Source organism: Leopardus geoffroyi, chromosome A1 (assembly GCF_018350155.1).
Source record: "Leopardus geoffroyi isolate Oge1 chromosome A1, O.geoffroyi_Oge1_pat1.0, whole genome shotgun sequence".
Lineage (NCBI taxonomy): Eukaryota > Metazoa > Chordata > Mammalia > Carnivora > Felidae > Leopardus > Leopardus geoffroyi.
The window spans coordinates 153,170,642-153,188,553 of record NC_059326.1 but is presented as its reverse complement, the minus strand read 5'-3'; the positions used below and the strand labels follow the sequence as shown (position 1 = coordinate 153,188,553).

At 35.1% G+C, this 17,912-nt stretch overlaps 1 protein-coding gene across 1 annotated transcript in view; it reads right to left on the bottom strand.

Annotated features, from left to right (window-relative positions):
* ADGRV1 (adhesion G protein-coupled receptor V1) overlaps positions 1-17,912 on the bottom strand; it is a 568,614-nt gene that overhangs the window by 175,869 nt on the left and 374,833 nt on the right.

Sequence of the window (17,912 nt, the reverse complement as noted above, 5' to 3'; positions counted from 1 at the left end):
ATGTTGAATAAAAAGTTAGTATCCGATATCTATAAAGAAATTCCCAAACTCAACATCTAAAAAATAAATAATCCAGTAAAGAAATGGGCAAAAGACATGAATAGACACTTTTCCAAAGAAGACATCCAGATGGCTAACAGACACATGAAAAGATGCTCAACATCTCTCATTACTGGGGAAATACAAATCACAACCACAAGGAGATACCACCTCACACCTGTCAGAATGGCTAAAATTAACAACTGTGGCAACAACAGATGTTGGGGAGGATGCGGAGAAAGAGGAACTCTTTTGCACTGCTGGTGGGAATGCAAACTGGTGCAGGTGCTCTGGAAAACAGTATGGAGGTTTCTCAAAAGTTAAAAATATTGTGTCCAGGACCCAGAGGCAAGAAAAAAAAATTAAATTAAATTAAAATAGACCTACCCTATGACCCAGCAATTGCACTATCAGGTATTTATCCAAAAGATACAAGACTGCTGAATCAAAGGGGCATATGCACCCCAATGTTTATAGCAGCACTGTCAACAATAGCCAAATTACAGAAAGAGTCCAAATGTCTATCGGCTGACAAATGGATAGAAGAGATGTGGTGTATATAAATATGGAATATTACTGTGATAAGAAAAATGAAATATTGCCACTTGCAACAATGTGGATGGAAGTAGAATGTATTATGCTAAGCGAAATAAGTCAGAGAAAGATAAATAATGTCACTCGTATGTGTAATTTAAGAAAACAGATGAACATAGGGGAAGGGAAGGAAAAATAAGATAAAAACAGAGAGGGAGGCAAACCATAAGAGACCCTTAAAACAAAACAAACTGAGGGTTGCTGGAAGGGTGGTGGGTAGAGGATGGGCTAAATGGGTGATGGGCATTAAGGAGAGAACTTATTGTAAATGAGCACTGTTGTGTTATAAGTAAGTGGTGAATCACTAAATTGTACTCGTGAAACCATTATTACACTACATGTTAACTAACTTGGATTTAAATTAAAAAAAAAAAAAAATGGGGACAGGGAAGAACTTAAATGTCCAAAGCTGGGAAATGATAAACATGATATGACAAATTCTATCATGAGAAAGACACTGTGATGCCAGTAAAAAATGGTGAGGTACACTTAATGGTATGGGAAATTCTAATGATATAACATTAAGTGAAATAAGGAGACAGAATTGTGTAATCCCAACTTTGTACTATAAAAACCAAAATATGTAAATCAGGACATAAACAGAAACATATCAACAATTAGAAGTGCTAATATAGGAATAATGGAAATATATCTGATTTTTATTTTTCAAAATTATATTTCTAAGTTTTCCATAGTTTCTAAAATAAACATTAATTTTATAATAAGAAATTATTTTAAGAAAAAGAAATAGCAAGCAGATAGCCTTGCCCTGAGAAGTTACAAAGTAAAAAATACAACCTGAAAATCAACTGTCAGAAAATCTTTTTAAGCAGGGAACGGTTTTCTTAGGTTGTACCAAGTATCCTCTTTGACACAATGTTTATATTTGTGGGCATTTCCTTTTTCATTAGAATTATCTTCAACAGAACTTCCGCTTTAAATAACTGATTTGTTTCCTGAACTAATACACACGTGGTCATTTGTGGTTGTATAAGCTTTTTCAGTTTTTCAAATGAGAATTTTTGAGATATTGCAAAATACCTTGTAATACAAAACATCTGAAAATGAAAGCTGACCAACTTTTGCATTTGGTCCCTAAAATTTTTAAAAGAAATAAGCAAGATAAAATGCAATTTTAGGGGCGCCTGGGTGGCTCAGTTGGTTAAGCATCTGACTTCAGCTCAGGTCATAATCTCATGGTTCATGAGTTCGAGCCTTGCATTGGGCTCTATGCTGACAGCTCGGAACCTGGAGCCTGTTTTGGATTCTGTGTCTCCCTCTCTCTCTGCTCCATCCCCGCGCTGGCTCTCTCTCTGTCTCAAAAATAAACAAACCATTAAAACAAAATTTTAAAATATGAAATTTCACAAACATCTCTATCACTACAACTCCATCTCCTACAGTTTTGCAATTAGTTATTTCTTAATACTTTATTTGGCTTGATATTTCAAATATCCAAGTCCTTAGCACTTTGCAGTGATAAGTAATCATTAGTCTTCCTGATTCTGCCTCTAGTTAATAAATTAGGATGAATTCAGACTGAGGGTCTTGTGGCAACACACTTTCACCATTTTGACCCTGAGTAAATCACTTTAAATGTTCTCAACGTACTATTATTGTACTCGGAAACTTTAATTAGCACACAAATGATTCTCTGAAATGATCTGATATCACACAAAAGCTCATCTCATACATTAAGATGTAAAATTTCCTTAAAAATGGATAGGAGCATGATGTGTTAATAGAGAAATGAAAATTCAAGGGAGACAAAAGTAATAGCCCTAATATAGCCAACCTCACCTTTTAAAAAAGAAAAAGAAAACAAACACTTCAAATTATTGGAAGACATGAACAATCATAAAAATTAATGCAGGGAGATGAACAAACAACTGACAAAAGAAAAATGCTAAATAAAGCTATGCAAAGATATATAAATGAGACCATGTACTTAGTATAATGTCTGGTACAAAATAAAATAAGCTATTAAAACATGCTGTTAAAGAAATAAAAATTTGAAAAAAAAATTTTTTATAAAATTTCACATCGGCAAACACTGAAAAAAAACTTAGGATACCCAGAACTGGCAAGAATGTGGGGCAACAGGCTCTGTTATAATTTGCTATTTGTTATTTTAGAAAACACTCCGGTAATATATTTTAAAGTAAAAAATTATGTAGGTGTCCTTTAAATGAGCCATTCCATTGCTCAAAATTCATCCTATGGAAAATATTAACAGAAGTACAACAAACATTATACTCTATAGGGATATTCATTACAACAGTGTTATTAAAAAAACCCAACTAGACATAGTTCAAAAGTCTAACGATAGAGGGTTGGTGAAATAACAAAACACTATAGGACAAAATATGATTAACATATACTGATATAGAAAACTGTCACATAAAAAGTAAACTGCAAAATAGTACATAAGGTATCCTGCTTTTATTGAGAATGTATATATTCAAATATATGTGAATGTATATATATATGTGTGTGTGTGTGTGCATATACATAGAAAAAAGGTTAAAAAATACACACACACACACACACACACACACACACACACACACACACACGCCCCAGAGGTGCACCTGGGGGCTCAGCTGGTTGAGTGTCTGGCTCAGGTCATGATCTTATGGTTTGTGGGTTCAAGACCTATGTCAGGCTCTGTGCTGATATCCCGTGGCTTGGTTGGGATTCTCTGTGTCCCTCTCTCTCTGCCCCTCCCCTGCTCACACTCTCTCTCTCTCTCTCAAAATAAATAACAAACATTAAATATATATATATATATATATATTTATCTCAAATTATCTTTGTGATGGAGTTATAAGTGATTGTTACACATTAATATACTGATGTTATTATAGTAAGTATTAAGACTTGGAAAGAGCCATTGTTGATACAAATGAAGTCGGTATAAGCAACAATATTTACAGGAAACTTTACTCTGAGAATAATTTTAGAATAACCCGGCTGTTTCTGGATACAGAAGAACACAGTTCTTCATCTTTCAACAAAAATGAGACTAAAGTTCTACTATTTTTCACAGCTTGTGGCCTGGTCAAAAATGATTCCCTGGAACTAAAATGGATACTTAATCATTTACTTCAGATTACATTCACATTTAGATAAACTTAAAAAAAAATTTTTTTAACATTTATTTTTGAGAGAGAAAGAGCACGAGCAGGAGAGGGACAGAGAGAAAGGGAGACACAAAATCTGAAGTAGGCACCGGGCTGTGAGCTATCAGCACAGAGCCCGATGCAGGACTCAAACTCATGAACCATGAGAACATGACCTAAGTTGAAGTTGGACACTTAACCGACTGAGCCACCCAGGCTCCCCTAGGTAAACTTTAAAAATACCTGCCATGGACTGAATATTTCTGTCTGCCACAAAATTCCTACATTAAAACCTTAACCCTCAAATGTGATGTTTTTGGAGGTGGAGCCTTTGAGAAGTAATTATTGTTGGATTAGGTCATGAGGGTGGGACCTCATGGTAAGATCCTGATAATACTGCTCCTGCATTCATTTATGACAATATTCTCTAATCTTAGACAATAAGTAAACAGGCTCTCTATATTTATGATCATTTTTTCATGATTCTCTTTTTAAGTAATTTAATAAAATAAAGACTCTCATGTGATATCATACTTCCAATAGACCACTATTACTTCTGCTTAGTTCTAATTTAGAGCATACATATTTGTCTTCTATATTAACAACAATGTCTCCTAATATAGCTAACTAAATTAGATTGTTTTCAGAAGATTGAATAATTTATAAAATGGGTAATTGAGCTCAGGATCAGGATAATCAGAAGAGGTTATAATTAAGATTTGTTAAAAAAAAGATTTATCAAAAATATCAAGAGTAAAATATGCTAAAATACTAAGAAACTGAAATTCTAAAAAGTTAAAAAACTGTAATCAATTTTAAAATTAAGTCATGCATTTTTTCACTACGAGCAAACAAATTCTTAGATTAGGAAACACAGGATCTCTCTGTGCATGCACCCAGGAAGGCCACATGAGGACATAACCTGCAAGAGGGCCCTCACCAAGAACCTGACCATGTTGACACTCTGATCTGGACTGTGAGCTTCCAGAACTATGAAAAATAAATGTTTGTTGTTTAAAGTCACCCCGTGTATGGTATTCTGTTATATAAAATATGGAAAGCGTTAGTTGTATTTTTCCCCTCATTTATGACCAAAACAAAACTCTTTATGTTAGGCTGATAAAAGCTTCTGAGTTTCAGAAATATTAAAGAATATACTGTTTGCAATATTAATGTCAAAGATGCAAAAGAAAATGATAGAAATAATTTAAATAATAGTATCAGAATATCTGGAGGTAATAAAATGATAAGCAACCCTTTAAGAATTTATAGGGCCAATAATATTTAGACGGGCTTATCTGATAGGTTACATGTAATTATTACTTCATATGAGACACACATTTACAGACTGATAAATTAGGCTTTCACAGACCGATAAATTAGGCTTTCACAAACTGACCCCTCCTGTGTGCCAGACACTGTACATTCACATGCATTTTTTTTTTTTACATTTATCATCTCAATCAATCCACATCACATTTCTAAGACACAGGTTTTTATTACACCTATTCTACAGATGGGGAACTTCAAGCTCTTAGAGGGTAACTTGTGCAGGGTCACAGAATCAGAATATGGCACAGTCAGTATTTGACTCCTTGTCCATCTACCTCCAAAGCTGCCTTTTCCACTGCACTCCAATCGAAGAAAAATCTACAGACACATCTCCTGACATATTTAGTATACTGAGGTTGCTGAAGTATAGTGTTTTATGTTCCCGCATTTCAGTACTTGGGTGTTCTAGAGTTAAGCATATTTATGTAATATTGGATTGCTTAAATATCAGAACTGGTCTCTAGTTTCATGTGGCCTTGAAAAATAACAACTCGCATTCCTGGCACAGTCTAGTAGCCACTAGGGAAGAAATTTGGGTGGGAGAATGCAGCTGTCACTCTTTGAAAGCTTCATTTCTAATGAAAGCCCTAATTTACAAGGATATTTCTATATTTGACCTGTCTCAGAGTCCAGCCAGTACAGAAATTCTGTTCCTTGGGTGGACGGTAAGAATGAGGGGGTGAAAGGGACGGGGTTGCTTATTAAAAACAATGTAAAGCAAGTGATTTAACTTCATGGCTTCCTGAACTAATGAATAAAAACAACTGGGGCAAACAGACAAACCAAGAAGATTGTAAGAAAAGCTGGGGTATGTGATGTCCACAGAGGCCTCGGAGGGGGCCAATATATTCCTGAGAATTTAGAAATTCACGTTCATGCCTAGGACTGTGCCCATGCTCAGGAAAAACCTGAGAAGGCCTTAGGCTCTCTCATCACTGGTTGACCTTGAAGGCCTACATAAGCAGGAAGTGAAGGCTAAGGGGTAGTTGTCAACTTCCTGGTGGAGTGTTGAAGTCATGTTCTAACATGCACATAGAACCACTTGGTAAAGAGTGGGAGATTTCTTGGTTCCAAGCATTTAAGGAAATAATTGTCAATCATTAATCACTAAACTAACAGAACACAGATCAGTGGCCACTGACAAAGAATATTTATAGAATTTAGTTTTATACATTTATAGAATTAGTTCATAAAACTCAATAAATGAAGAACTACTACTGAAATGAGCAGAAACAACAAACCCTGAGGAAAAGGGAGAATATAATTTTCAGATTTTCCACATTATATTATTTAGAATATCCAGTTCTATACAAAAATTACAACACATGCAAAGAAATAAGAAAGTATGGTCCATATACAAGGGGGAAAAAAGCAAGCAAAGTTACTATCACTGAGGAAAACCAGATATTAAATCTACTGCATAAAGACTTTAAACCAGCTACTTAAAATTTGTTCAAATAATAAAAGAAACCATGTGTAAAGAACTAAATGAGTGTATAAGAATGATGTCTCACCAAATAAAGAATACCAACACAGAGAAAGAAATTGCTAAAAAAAAAAACCAGACTCCCCCAAAACAAACAAATAAAAAAACCCAAATACCAACAGAAATTCTAGTGTTAAAAAGTATAATAACTATAATGAAAATTTCATTAGACAAGCTCAACAGCAGTTTTGAGCAGGTAGAAGAAAGAACCCGTAAATAAGAATATAGATCAGTTGAGATCATCAAGTCTGAGCAACAGAAAGAAAAATAATGAAGAAAAATCAACAGAACCTCAGAGCTCCTGGGACATCATCAAGCTTATCAACAAATGAATACTAAGTGTCCCAAAAGAGGAGAGAAAGGGGTAGAAAGAATATCTGGAGAAATAACAGCCAAAACCTTCCCAAATCTGATGAAAAACATTAATTTGCACATTAAGCTCAACAAACCTTAATTAGGAGAAACCAGTGACAACCATATCTAGACATATCATAATTAAACTGCTGAAAGACAAAGACAAAGAGAGAAACTTGAAAGCAGCAAGTTAAATCATATGACCCAACAATTCCACTCTTAGGTATATATCCAAGAGAACCGAAAACATGTTGGATGACACACAAAAACTTGTACTTTAATATTGTGTGCCATTTTTGCAAAACAAACAAAAAAAAAATGCACACTCTCCATATAATCATGGGAAAACATTAAATAAAACCAAGTTTGGAGACATTCTATAAAATGATTGACCAGTACTTATCAAAAGTAAAAACAAGGGAAGACAGAGGAACTGTCAGATTGGAGGAGACAAAGAGATGTAATCACTGAATGACATGTGGAATCCAGCACTGGATTTTGGAACAGAAAAAGACACTGTGGAGAAAACTGGGTAACTCTGAGCAAAGTCTGCCATTTAATTAATAGTTATTTATCACAGTTAATATCTTGGTTTAGATCATCGTGCCATGGCTACGTAAGTATGTGTGTCTGTACCCAGGGTGAAGGGTGTATGTAAATGCTGACAATTTTTGCAACTTTTCTGTGTTTAAAATTCTTTCAAAAATAAAATAGAAAAAGAAAAGACTGATATAGACAGAATAAGTTTAGAAGAGAGCTACTGAGATAGTGAAAAGATGCAAAAGCACACTATACGAGGACATATATATTTTTTAAGTTTATTGATTTTGAGAGAGAGAGAGAGAGAGCAAGCATAAGGAGCATAAGCAGCAAGCCTAAGCAAGAGAGGGGAAGAGATTATCCCAAGCAGGATCCATGCTGCCAGGGCATAGCCCAATCTGGGGCTTGATCCCACGAACCATGAGATCATGACCTGAGCTGAAATCAAGAGAGTTGGATGCTTAATGCTTAACCGACTGAGCCACCCAGGCGCCCCGTGAAGACATATTTGAACAAATCAGAAATGTTCAGCTTGGAAAAAAAAAAAAAAAAAAAAAAAAAAGAAAACTGTGACACTGAAGGATTATCACATGGAAAATACCAAGTTATTTTTTGTTTCTTGTTTGGTTTTTGGTATGAACTCAGCAATCAGACATTGACACAGAATCTAAGAGATTTTTTTACTCTATGTAAGAAAGCCCTGGGAGGAAATACATTCTTTTTCACAGATGAGTTCAACTATAAAATGAGTGAACATTGGTCTGCAATGCTGTAAAGATTACTCAAAGATTGCATGGGGACTGGATTCAATGCTTTATAAAGTTCTCTTTTGTCCAGGTTCCACCTTGCTTGTAAAGAGAAGAATCCAGGGACTCAGAAGCCATGAGGGATGTCACTCAAGGCACCAGGCAGAATGTTTCTCAGAGAGATAAAGTAGTAGTCACAAAAGCTAAGGTTGTTGCTAGGAGAGACAAAGCTAACACAAGATAAGGGAATGAGATAAGATTAGCGGAGTAGGTTGTTAATCAGTACCCATAAAAAGTCAAATAAACTGAATATTTGGGATAAGAAGTTCAAGATACTTTGAACAGGGGTTTTAATCATGATGTTTTTGAGGACTTTATTAAGGCAAGCTTGAAAATATTTTCCAACCCTTCAATTCTGGGATTCTAAGATTTTAAACGAAAGTATACTTCCAATATCGCTTTATTTTGGAGCTCTGAATAAATGGAAAATGCTAGTCTAAAGCAGCTATCTCTATGCTCATATATTATGTGCGTGTGTGTGTGTATGTGTGTGTACACCCATGTGTAATAATACACCCCCTACCTGAACAAATCTATGAAGAGATCCTGATAATACTGCTCCTGCATTCATTTATGTCAATATTCTCTAATCTTAGACAATAAGTAAACAGGCTCTCTATATTTATAATCATTTTTTCATGATTCTCTTTTTAAGTAATTTAATAAAAATAAAGACTCTCATGTGACCATACTTGCAATAGACCACTATTACTTCTGCTTAGTTCTAATTTAGAGCATACAGATTTGTCTTCTATATTAACAACAATTTCTCCTAATATAGCTAACTAAATTAGATTGTTTTCAGAGGATTGAATAATTTATAAAATGGGTAATTCAGCTCAGGATCAGGATAATCAGAAGAGGTTGTAATTAAGATTTGTTAAAAAAAAGATCAAAATATCAAGAGTAAAATATGCTCAAAACTGAGAAACTGAAATACTAAAAAGTTATAAAAACTGTAAGCAATTTTAAAATTAAGTTATGCATTTTTTCACTATGAGCAAACAAATTCTTAGATTAAATAGATGAGAATTCATTTAGGCCTTTGCACATAATAGTTATTCTATAGGTATATGCTGATTTTTTCTTAAGTTTGAATTCATATGAATTAGCAAGCAAGAAAGAAAAAAGCAAGTGTTTAGAAGTACAAACCAATCTATCATCATTATTATGTCAGTTTTACTGCTATTGACATTTATTGATGTGTCAGGGTCTTGCAGCTGAAAGGTAGGAATACTGAGATAAGAAAGCCTTCACTGTCTTCTTCTCTATATGGCATGACTTGGACACTGATTCTCAATCACTCTATCCGTTCATAGCCACAGAGTTGTAGACTCAAGTTAATGTTTTTTTTTTTTTTTTTTTTAAATCTATTTAGGGATAATTCTCAGGGCTATATTCCTTTTGCTTCCACCCTGGCTCTTGACTCAGTTCCATATTCTCTTCCCTCTGCCTTTTGCATGAACAGGCTAAAGATTTCTCTTTAGCTTGTTTCTTTTTTCTCAAGTAGCCAAGAAGTGAATCCAAGAAAAATGGGTGACTACTTCCAAGGATACTCTATAAACTACTCAATAGAAACTACCTCTGGGTACTCTCAATGGAATGACTTCTGGTAAACAATGGAAATCAATCAAAATGGATTCATTTCCTTTACTTTGACTTTATTTTATTTCAGCACTGTTCAATTATAAGATAAAAAGAAAGCTGGAAAAATTTCTAGCACTAATTTCAAAAAGTGATGAAGATGTCTTTAAGAAAATGTTAAAGGTATAGGAAGCCTTCTTTTGTTAACTTTGAGTATAGTATGATTCCTCATACAGTCATAAGATCATCTGACTCAGTGACAAAGGAGCAATAACAAGTCTATACTGGATTTTCTACTTTACAGACAAAAGCAAACTTACAATTTTATAGTCTCTGTAGGACCTTTCTCCAGATCATGATGTGTGTCTTAAACCTACATTAAAAAATCCATTAGTCTTGGTAAATTACAATTTGACCCTTTATGTATGTATAAGAAATTTTTTTTCTTATAAAATATCACCGTTCTTATGTAGTATTTAAAGTGTTGAGATACAGTATTATTTGGTCACTTCCAAGTACTTTTAGATACATTTTGATAATCATATGATTGTGCAAAATTTTATTATATACATGTTACTACATAGAGAAAGCACGAAAGTTATCTCTAAATCCTCCTTTGTATACACTTAGCTTGGGTTGTTAAGGCTTTCCTTTTTTTCGGTTCAGATATTTACATTAAAGAGTAAATTATGCCCTGTATCCTTCAAAAATTTAGTAGCTTTTACCATATGTTACCAATTATTAATCACTGATCTCTAGTGTGAATTTCAATGAACATGGCTGACATAATCAAGTGTTCATAATATACTATGGTTGCTAAGTCATAGGATTTATGACAGGTTCTGAGTCTATCAAGGCTACATATAAGAAGTAGTATTTTAATCTGAAACTAGATCCTCGACAGAGCTGATGTTTAAGTTGATGTTTAGAGGAAAATAATAGATATTTTCTAGGCAGACAAAAGCAAAGAAAACCATTTGAGACATAGAAGATACATTCAAAGGTATAGGCACAAGAGACCATTGGAGATATCAAATGAATGATTCGGTTACAAAGGTAATTGGGGGGGGGGCGCCTGGGTGGCGCAGTCGGTTAAGCGTCCGACTTCAGCCAGGTCACGATCTCGCGGTCCGTGAGTTCGAGCCCCGCGTCGGGCTCTGGGCTGATGGCTCAGAGCCTGGAGCCTGCTTCCAATTCTGTGTCTCTCTCTCTCTCTGCCCCTCCCCCGTTCATGCTGTGTCTCTCTCTGTCCCAAAAATAAATAAACGTTGAAAAAAAAAATTTAAAAAAAAACAAAGGTAATTGGGGAGGATGGGTGTGAGGGATGCTAAATGAAGCTGGTTCAGCAGGTTAGTGTCAACTATGGATGACCTATCAGTCCATGAACTTGAAGGTAATGAAAAGCAACTGTTGGGTTTCAAAGCATCAGAGTGATATGATCATTTCCATATTTCAGAATTTAGCAGATGGATTTAAAAAGGAAGAAATTAGAGATGGGAACACAAGCTAGGAGGCAACCCAGAAGACCAGACGAAGATGACAGAACTGAACTGAAGAGATGGTGATGAAATAAGAGATGAAGATGAAAATGAGAAGGTAAATTCGGAAGACACGTAGGAGTTAGGCTAGAAAATAATTTGTGACTAATAGCATGTGAAGTGTAAGAAAAAAGAAGTAGAAAAACTCTTAAGTTCACAGTTTGGGTACCTGGGCGGATGGTGGAACTTTCCTAGGAAATACAGGTCAAAGCACACAATTATAAGATCAACTTTGAACATGCTAAAGATAAGATAGCTATGCGTCATTCTGGTAAAGATGTTTATTGGACTTCTGACTATATAATATAGGTCCCTAAACAAACTCAGCTTTTCCAAAGCACATTATAATAAACTTGTGAAAAATCAAAGACAAAGAGAATCTTAAAAGCAGAGACAGAAAAGAAGCTTATAACTTTCAAAGGACTCCCCTTAATGCTATCAGAGGATTTCTAAGCACAAATCTTCCAGGCCAGGAGAGAGTGAGTGGGATGATATATTCAAAGCGCTGGAAGCAAAAAAATGTGCTAATCAGGAATACCCCACCCAGCAAAATTATTCTTCAGAAATGAAGGAGAAATAAAGATTTTCCCACACAAATAAAAGCTGAAGGATTTCATCACCACTAGGTCTGCTTTATGAGAAAAGGTGAAAAGAGGGGCGCCTAGGTAGCTCAGTTGGTTGAGCATCTGGCTCTCGATTCGGCTCAAGTCATGATCTCACAGTTGTGAGATCAAGCCCTGTGTTGCTGTGGGCTCTGTGCTCAGTGTGGAGCCTACTTAAGATTCTCTTTCTCTCCCTCTGCCCTTCTCCCCTGCTTGCATGTGTGCAGTCTCTCTAAAATAAGACACAAAGAAAGAAGAAAAAGGAAAAGAAAAGGTGAAAGGAGTTCTTCAGGCTGAAATGAAAGGATGTTAATTGGTTGCCTGAAAACATGTGAAAATATACAGTATACTAGTAAAGATAACTATACAGTCAAATTCAGAATTCTCAATAATATCATGGTATGATAATCATATAACTCTAGTATGAAGGTTAGAGAAAAAAAGGATTGAAAGTAACTACAGCTACATTAAATTTCAAATGAAAACACGATTTAACAAGAGGTAAGTTTTAACATCAAAACATAAAAGGAGAGGGGTGAAGTGGAAGGGCAGAGTTTGTGCAAGTGACTGAAGTTTTAAGGTGTCAGCATAAAATAGTTAAATCTAGATGAGGTTTTATGGAAGCCTCATGGTAACCATAAAACAAAAACCTACAGTAGATACACAAAAGATAAAGAGTAGGGAATCAAAGTGTACCACTAAGGAAAACCATTAATTAGTAAAAGAAGACAGCAAGGAAAGCAGAGAGGAATACGGGAACTACAAAACAGCCAGAAGACAATAAGATTGCATTAGTGAGTTTTTACATATCAATAAATACTCTAAATGTAAATGAACCCAATTCTCTAATTAAAAGGTAGAGTGGCTGAATAGATTGATAAAACAAGAGCTGGGGTGCCCGGGTGGCTCAGTCGGTTAAGAGTCAGACTCTTGATTTCAGCTCAGGTCACAATCTCATGGTTTGTGAGTTTGAGCCCCTGTCCAGCTCTGTGCTGTGTGCTGCCTGCTTGGGATTCTCTCCCTCCAATCTCTCTGCCCCCCTCTCCCACTCATGCTTGCTATCTCTCTCTCTCTTTCTTAAAAAAAAAAAAAAAAAAAAAAAAAACTTAAAAAAAAATCTCAGGGGGACTGGGTGGCTCAGTCAGTTGAGCATCTGACTTCAGCTCAGGTCATGATCTTGCAGTCCATGAGTTCGAGCCCCACATCAGACTCTGTGCTGACAGCTCAGAACCTGGGGCCTGCTTTGGATTCTGCGCTTCCCTTTCTCTCTAACCCTCCCCTGCTGGCACTCTTTCTTTCTCAAAATGAACAAACATTAAAAAAAAACAACCAAACCACAAGATTTAATGATATGCTGCCTATACGAGAGTCACTGCAGCTCCAGGGACATACATAAGCTTACAGTAAAAAAGTGAAAAAGATATTCCATCAAGTGGAAACCAGAAGTGGGCAGGGATGGCTACACTTATTTCAGACAAAATAAACTTCAACTCAAAATGTATAACAAGTGATAAAGAAAGCCATGATATAATAATGATAAAGGGTCAACTTATCAAGAACGTATATAACATCATAAATACATACAGACCCAATGTCAGGGCACCCAAATATATAAGAAAATGTTAACAGATATGAAGGGAAAAATAAACAACAATAGGATAATAGTAGGGAACTTCAATATTCCATTTTCAACAATTGATTGGTCTTCCATTAAGAAAATCAATAAGGAAATGTTTGACTTGAACTTTAGTCTATAGTTTAGACTAAATGGACCTAAAGACATACAGAACATTCAATCCAAAGTAGCAGTATATCCATTTTTGTCATGTGCACATAGAACATTCTCCAGAATAGACCATATATTAGGCTACAAAACAAGTCTTAACAAATTTAAGAATATTGAAATCATACCAAATATCTTTTCCAACGGCAATGATATGAAATTAGAAATCAGTAACAGGAAGAAAACTGGAAATTTCACAAGAATGTGGAAATTAAAATTATACTCCTGACAGCAAATGGGTAAAAGAAGAAATCAAAAGGGAAATAAAAAAATGTCCTGGAAAAAAAACCCCACAGCATCCCAAAACAATTCTAAGATGAGATTTATAGTGATAAATGCCAACATTAGGAAAAAATAAAGGTGTCAAATTAACAACCTAACAAATTAAGAACACCTCAAGGAACTAGCAAAAAAGAATAAAATAAGCACAAAGTTAGCAGAAGAAAGGAAAGATCACAGAATGTTGGTGGGAATGTAAACTGGCACAGCCACTAAAGAAAACAGTACTGAAGTTCCTCAAAAAATTAAAAACAGAACTATCATATGATTTAGCAATCGTAACTCTGGGTATACATCCAAAGGAAATGAAATCTGGATCTCGGAAGAGAGATCTGCACTCCCATTTTCACTGCAGTATTATTCACAATAGCTAAGATATGGAAACAACCTAAATGTCTGTCTCTAGATGAATGGATAAAGAAAATGTGATGTGTATATACATAACACACACACATACACACAAATATTTTTTTATATCGGTGCAATAGAATTTATTGAGCCATGAGAAAGAAGAAAATCCTGCCATTTGCAACAACATGGATAGACCCTGAGGGCATCAGGGATAGACAGAGAAAGACAAATACTGTATATTCTCACTTATATGAGGAATCTAAAAAAGATAAATTCATAAAAACAGAGGGTAGAGTGTTGGTTGCCATGGGCTGCGGTTGGGGGAAATGGGGAGATGTTGGTCAAAAGGTACAAACTTTCAGTTATAAGATGAGTCAGTTCTGGGGATTCAATGTATAGCATAATGACTACAGAGAACAATAGTGTATTATACGTTTGAAAGTTGCTAAGAGAGTAAATCTTAAATGTTCTTATCACACACATTTAAAAAGGTTAATTATGTGAGGTGATGGAAGTGTTAACTAAAACTCTATTGTAGCAGTCATTTTGCAAGTGATGTATCAAATCATCACCTTAAACTTACACAATAATACATGTCAACTGTACCTCCACGAAGCCCAGGAAATTTTTAACAAAATAAACAAAATAAATGCATACTGCCTGGCATACAATAAGAAGAAAAAAAAAAAAGGAAAGAAAAAAAAATCAGATAAAACCCAGACAGTATAAGTAATAAAAAAAATGAGTGTAGAAATTGATGAAGTTAGGGGCGCCTGGGTGGCGCAGTCGGTTAAGCGTCCGACTTCAGCCAGGTCACGATCTCGCGGTCCGTGAGTTCGAGCCCCGCGTCGGGCTCTGGGCTGATGGCTCAGAGCCTGGAGCCTGTTTCCGATTCTGTGTCTCCCTCTCTCTCTGCCCCTCCCCCGTTCATGCTCTGTCTCTCTCTGTCCCAAAACTAAATAAACGTTGAAAAAAAAAAAAAAAGTCTTTAGAAATTGATGAAGTTAAAATGAATTTGATGAAGTTAAAATGAAACTGACAACAAATGCATAATAGAGATTATCCAGTAGTAAAAAGCTAGATTGGGGAAAGAAAAATAATATTAATAAACCCTCAGCAAGACTGATGAAGAGAGGGGAAAAAAAAGTAAGAAAAGACACAAATTATCAATAACAAGAATGAAAAAAGTTTCATTACTGTAGATCTTATAAACATTAAAAAATTATAATACCGATGTGAAATGAAAGCATTCATAGAAAAAAGATTTACCAAAATGATACAGGAAGAACTAGATACAAAAAATATGAATAGTTCCATATAGTTTAAAGAAAATAAACCTGTAGTTAAAAGTGTTCCTGTAAGGTACCTGGGTGGCTCAGTCGGTTAAGCATCTGACTTTGACTCAGGTCATGATCTCATGTTTGTGAATTAGAGTCCCACATCGTGTGAGCTCAAGCCCTGTATTGGGTGAGCTCGTGCCCTGCTTTGGTCAGCTCTGCTTTTCTCTCTCTCTCTTTCTCTCTCTCTCTCTCTGCTCCTTGCTCACTTGCACCCCCCCCCAAAAAAAACAAAACAAAACAAAAAAACAAAAAACAAAAACAAAAACAGCCTAGCTAGCTTCATGTGCAAAGTCTTCTAAAATACGAAGGAAGAAGGGTGTGTTGGCTGGCTCAGTCAGTAGGGCAAGCAACTCTTAATCTCGGGGGTCACGAGTTCAAGCCCCGTGTTGGGCACAGAGCTTACTTTAAAAAAACACAAAAAACCCACAAAAACAAAGAAGAAATAACACTGAACTTGAAAACCTTTCCAGCTAATAGGAGAAAAGAGATAGATCGCTTCTCACCTGTTTTTATAAAATTATCATAATCTAGGTTCCAAAGTTTGAGAAAAACATTTAAAAATAATAACTGGATATATGGATGCATTAGAGAAAATTCTTCATAGAAAGACGTTTTTTGTTACTGTGAAGTAACCACTACATGATAGATGAGCAGCTATTTCCCATAACCACAAATCCTATCATTACCGCTAGATAAAAGTTTTTACATGATGTTATAAGTACAAAATATTTTGCATACATCGTATCATAATTTGTATCCTTATACTGAAATTAAAGTGATAATGAAAATACAGAGGTAAAAATAAACTATAACAAATTTACATAGGGATGATTTAGGAATTCTAAGTGAATGGAGGATCAATGTAACCTATAAGAGTGACAAAAGTTAGTCACTTTGGTCTAATAATCCCTAACATATGAAAACCAGGTAGAGGTTAATGTATTTTGCATTTACTTATAATTGAGCTGACAATAAAAAACTTTTTGCAAAAGCCTCAGAAAGCAAGTATTTTAACATTCAGTTGACTTGGACATTCTTGTACAATAGTTTATTTCTCTCTTAAAATTTTTTTTAATGTTTTATTTATTTTTGAGAGAGAGATAGAGCATGAGCAGGGGAGGGGATTTATTTTTGAGTGAGAGAGGGGCTTTTATTTATTTTTGAGAGAGAGAGGGAGACATAGAATCTGAAGCAATGCTCCAGGTTCTGAGCTATCAGCACAGAGCCTGATGCAGAGCTCAAAACTGTGAACCATGAGCCATGACCTGAGTAGAAGTTGGATGCTTAACCGACTGAGCCACCCAGATGCCCCTATTTCTCTCTTTAAAAATCCCTTTAGAAGCACCAAGAGAGTTCCTTCTAATTAATATCACTTTTATCAGGTTCCATTTACCAAGGCTGGATGGGGACATGTGTTAATGCTAACACTGCTGCCAAGTAAGTCCTGTGTTGCCAGGAATCTCATGAAAGGGATGGGCAGCTGGCAGCCAGGACTTGTCTCATGGTTGCTTTGTATTAGACAAAGAATGATGCCGAACTTTCTGACACTAATCCTGGCTGCCCAAGATTTAAATTAATGTCAGGGGTAACAAAATGTCACAACACAATTTTGAAAAGACACCATAATTCCCTTCTAGAAGATTAGGCTTTTAGAATTTTATATGCACAAATACGTTATAATGCTATAAGGTAAACAGTATGAGGGAATCTTACTGAATCTTAATAAAAAATGACTATATATGGCATCTCAGTGGGTGTGTGCATATCACATAGCTAGTTTCCTTGGTTGAATGTAGTGGGGGATATGTGTGTGTGTGACACACACAAATATATTTGTGAAATATATTTGCATACCTCAATAATAAGTATTTATTAATTATTAATAGATAATTATAACTGATCAGAGGCAATAATGGTACTGAAATGACTTCTGCTTATATACTACTTTTACATTTAAAGATTATTCACATCTATTAACTAGTAATAATAATAATAATAATAATAATAATAATAATAACCTGTGAGATAATTAGGTAATACTATCTTCATAAGATTGTGAATAAACTATTCTTTATTTAGAAATGTTACTTTTCCCCTCTAATCCTCATTACACCAAGGGAGCTGATTAAACTTTAATATTATAAAGGTTTTTTAAGTTTATT